The sequence below is a fragment of the Lycium barbarum genome, chromosome 10 (assembly GCF_019175385.1).
Source record: "Lycium barbarum isolate Lr01 chromosome 10, ASM1917538v2, whole genome shotgun sequence".
NCBI lineage: Eukaryota > Viridiplantae > Streptophyta > Magnoliopsida > Solanales > Solanaceae > Lycium > Lycium barbarum.
In genome coordinates, this window is record NC_083346.1 from 94,814,082 (window position 1) to 94,818,893 (window position 4,812).

Consider the following 4,812-nt stretch of genomic DNA (forward strand, 5'->3'; position numbering starts at 1 on the left):
AACTGTTCCTATTATAGCCACAATTGAATTAACCAATTCATGGTTTAAGACAATTGGGGTCATGTTTGCAAAATTATCCTCTTAATTTAAATAACCAAGTTCATTGACTCAAATTAATTGAGGTCATTAGTGTAATTTAACTTTAATTAGCTAGTTAAGCCAAATAGGGCCATAATTGAAATAATCAATTAAGGCTATATTTGCAAAGTTGAGCCCATTTACATAATTAGCCGATTTTAAATCAATTAATCAGAATTATGTCTTAATTAGGTTATAATTGGAATAGTATGGTTAATAATCAACCATTTTAAATTTTGCCCGCTTATTCAATTTACCCACCTTACCTTTATACCCGTATATATATATACACGTTATATACATACGTGAAAGGGCCATCCTCATTTCTTTGTAACTTGGATCGAGTCCAGTCCAAAAATGGACTAAGACCCGGCCTAAGTCCGTGCAAGCTTAAGGGGTAATACCCCCCCCCCCCTTAACATTTCATTTCATGCCAAACGAACCCTATCCTCACCCTCTTTCTCTCTCTTTCCCTTTCCTCGCAAACCCTAAAGCTGCCGCCTATACTCTATCTCGCCTAAAAATGGTAATCACAGATAGGACAGAAGATACGCACTTTTTCAGAGTCATTTACATGAAATAATTAATTTCAAGCTTTGTTTTCACTTGAATCTCTCCCAAACGCGGTAATCGCCCTTTTCTTTTGAAATTACTGAGTCAAAAAGTTGATCTTTGCTGTCTTATTTCTTGTACTGTGTTCGTATTTATTCAAACCTCATTGGTTGAAGGTCAATGGGTCGGATCGAGTTTAACAAGGCTCAGATCTGACTATTCGTTGTTGTTGAATCAATTTAAGCCGTAGATGTCGTTTGCAAAGGTTAAATTCTGGGCAAATTGTTTGTCCCACATCGTTGATTTTTTACTCCTTTGTATGAACTTTGGGGTTCTATAAATAGAAACCCAACCCTCACAATTGAAACAAAGTCTTGAACCCTCAAGCAAAGCAAAACTTAAAATTTGAGTTCACTCGAATTTAAAGCTGTGTTTTAGTAAAATTTTATTCTTAACTTCAAAGAGTTATGTTTTCTAGTTCAAAAATTTGATTTTATCTGTTCTTGTGTGTGGCTGAGTCGAGGAAAGGAAGCACTCAGGCTTTCAAGTTCGTTCTTGTACACGGCTGCACATCAAAAAGGGTAAGCCTTTATCATTTTCTTGCCCCCCTTTATATGTTCAGTTTAATATAATGTTTAGCTAATTCTTAATGTGATGTTTGTTGGAGTAATAGTGTAGAAATATTCAGCTTATGGCTAATGTGATATTTAGCTAGTTATTAACATGGTGCTGGCTGAAGTAATGGCATAAAAATCCTCAATTCATGCTTAGTGTAATGTTTAGCTAGTTATTACTAAGGTGTTTTGTTGGGGTAAGGGTATGAGATGCTTGCAGAAACTAAACAATGGCTTAGCTTGATAGTGTGTTAGGCACTGAGGTGTATTTGAACTCTTAACTGAACCTTGAATGCTGTGTAGTCCTTTAAACACTTAAAATGTTGGCATATGGTCCTGAATATGACAACTTAAGTCTGTATTGATGGGTACTGAATAGATTTAGCCCTATTTGGATAAACTCACTGTTGTTAAGTTAGTATTAGACAATAATCAAAATCATAACCATGATAAAAAGGAGTTTAGAAGGGGCCTGAACTAATTGTGAGACTGTTAAGGTGAAAGGTGTGGACTAAATATAGGTCATTGATTGTTAATAATGAATTAGGAAGATAAATTGCCTTATAAGATTGATCTCTTTAGTATCTAAGATAAAGTAGGAGAGGGGAAGGGAGAGATGAAGCTATTTAGATCTGTATGACCTTGGCATATGTACTGTTTATTGATATGAATAGTTCTACCTAAAGTCCAACCTATTAATGGTCTAAATTACTGAGTCACTAGTCATAGTAATGTACTGTTTATTAATATTTGCTCCGTGGTCTGCTTGATAACATAAATATCTTGCTTTCTGTTGGTCTGTGCATTTGTATATTATCTCTTGGGACTTGTTTGAGGTTAATACTCTGCTTATGAGAACCTAATTGTGCTAAGAATCTTAAGAGTTTATCTATGTTGGAAGTTTGAGAGATCAGTATTGAAAGCTAAAATTAGATCCTAGTCTGTCTGATTACTTGCCTACATGTTTTCTCTTCTTTTCTTGAATGACACTGGTTTCCATCCATGTGTGTGATTGTTCCATGTCTGAGGTCTGTAAAAGAATCTTAGTTAAATACCAAACCTGAATTCATGCTTTAAATCATAAAGTTCCTGCATAGTCTTGTTCAAAGTTAACCGGATCAATGAAAACCTGCTTGCAATGTCCATTCTTGAACTATTTTGAGCCTTTGATCTGAATTTTGATAATTGGTCTATATTGTGTCATTGCTTGAATCTTTGCCTTCTTGCATCTATGAGAATACACTGTCTGTTTGTTTAATTACCATTGCTTGACTATCTAGTTGTATAAATCTCTGGGACTTGGTTGGATAGACCTTATGACATGGCATGACCTGTAGAAAGCTTAGACCAATTTGTGATGGTTCTGTGAAGTTAAAATGACTCAAGGAGCCTACTAATGACAAGCTGACCCATGTTGTGACTCTAAATAACTTAATGAGACCTTAGTGGTGAGAAATGATCATAATCCTAGCTTAAATGACTGTCTGTTTATGTGTACATGCATTTGAGCTTGGTTGAATTCTTGGTTGTGGACAATTTAAGTGTCAAGTTTTCCATATGATCATAAGGGGCTGAAAGTGAGCTAAGACCACATAGCCTAAGATGATCATTTTTAAAAGGTGCCCTGGAGAAAGGATTAAGGGAGAACCAAGCCTTGCTTTGTTCATAACACCTCTTCTTCACATAAAGGGCACCATGACACTTCTATGGCCTGTGGGGGTGCATACTTACTGTAAAGGACCTTGGAGTCATATGGATTCTACCATTGGACCAAAAAAATCCTAGATTAGATTTAAGGATGCACTTAGGAATAACTTGCTGAGACTAAGTGGGTAATCCGGGTGCATGTGTATGCTTAAATTAGACACACAAAAGGAAGAACTTAAAAGAAGCATGAAATCTAAATATTTAAGTACTGAACCATTAGGATCACTGGAGTTATGTGATTCGTTTTTCTTTAAGGATTCTGCTAAAGAAGCATGTTTGTGTTTTTTTTTTCTCTTTGCATCCTCTTCATCTGTCCTGGGCTTACATTTGTGTATGAATCCTGCAAATACTTGTCACATATTGCTGTCACTAAATAAACTTAACTCGAATTTAAAAAGGTAATCCTGTACCATCTTCATGTACTTAGACTTTTCTGTGCTTTGTTTTACTTGTGCTATGTTTGTTTGTCCTATTTGCAGTTGCCTCTTTTTTGTATATTACCACATCCTACATATAATCATCTAGATTTAGATGGATTTTCCATCCTGTGTTGTGTAAAATACATAATCTTTCCATTCTTGCATTATTAAAACTGTGAAGTAGTCTCTAAATCCTAGTTCAATATGGCTCCTCCCCCCCCACCCCCCAAAACCCCCCAATATGTAAGCATGCCAGAATTTGAGTGCTGATCCCCATATATCACTATGTAATTCATCTAGTTTTTGGTAGTTATTCGACGCTCGAAGTATAGTCTTTGTACAAAGTAAGAATCATTCTTGGTAAATTTTAAAGATAAAGATTAGGCCAATTAGCTGAGATAGGAGTTCTGGGATTTGTTCTAAGGCTGCATATACACGAGATATAAACTAGGTCCTTAGAAAGTGACAGGTATACACTTGATACACATGTGATATACAAATCATGTGCACAAGCTCTTAGTATACTATGAAACAGGCTAAAATATACATAGGGTATACATATTGATGAAGTAAAAAGAAAAACCTGTTAAGCCATTGATCATCGTCTGGGTTCATATTTGAAAGTAGATGGACCTGGCCCAGTTTATTTTCATGACAGAGGATAAGAAATAATTATGCCTAGCCCGAAGTGAAATTAGAAGTGTTCTGATTTCTTTCAGCCCAGTATTGGCCCGCTAAGGTCCAGTAGCACATATGTATGCGTATAAGTGTTGTATTATTTGTAAATTATATGTGTATATGCATATGTATACTTCTATATATGATAAGTTTAGTAAATAAAAACTAACCAGGTCCCTCTTCCTTTTCCTCTCCCCACTGCATGGCCACTCGAGCCGAGTCAAAATCCACCGATTGGGTCAAGGCCCAACAGGAATTCTTTCGCAATATGATAGAGTCCAATGAAGAAAGGGAAGCTAATATTATAAATATACACAGAAGGCCCAGCCATAGGTGAAAATGACCAACTAGGGGCTTGATACGCCCTTAGCCTGCCCCTTCTCTTTATTTATTCTGCATTTTATCATCCCTAAGTTTGTTGTATTTGTATTTACATTACTTGTAAAAAATTCATATATGTTATTGGAATCCTTATTGTTTGAACTAGTCATCTTAGGACAACGATGCTTACGCCGTTTAGTAGACCTCTAAGTCCCCAAACAATTTTCAAAACCCGGATTTGGTATAACAATTTCTTAAAACCCGAATGGCTAATAACAAAACAACTTTGATACAAGTTAAAATGGGAGGACAACATATTCGATGGGTTTTTTACTCAAGGAATGTATTTTACAATTAAATTAAGTTTCTGGATCAAATACTGAATCAAACAAAGAGGCTTGGGACACGCCCCATAGTAGGAAATAAAGATTTTTGGACCGAAG

General features: G+C 35.7%; 1 long non-coding RNA gene across 1 annotated transcript; it reads left to right on the plus strand.

Annotated features, from left to right (window-relative positions):
- The first annotated feature begins 508 nt into the window (after positions 1-508).
- On the plus strand, positions 509-4,531 carry LOC132613521 (uncharacterized). Its single transcript, XR_009571997.1, has 2 exons — positions 509-704; positions 1,159-4,531. It is a non-coding gene; the product is annotated as an uncharacterized LOC132613521 (long non-coding RNA).
- Positions 4,532-4,812: the final 281 nt, after the last annotated feature.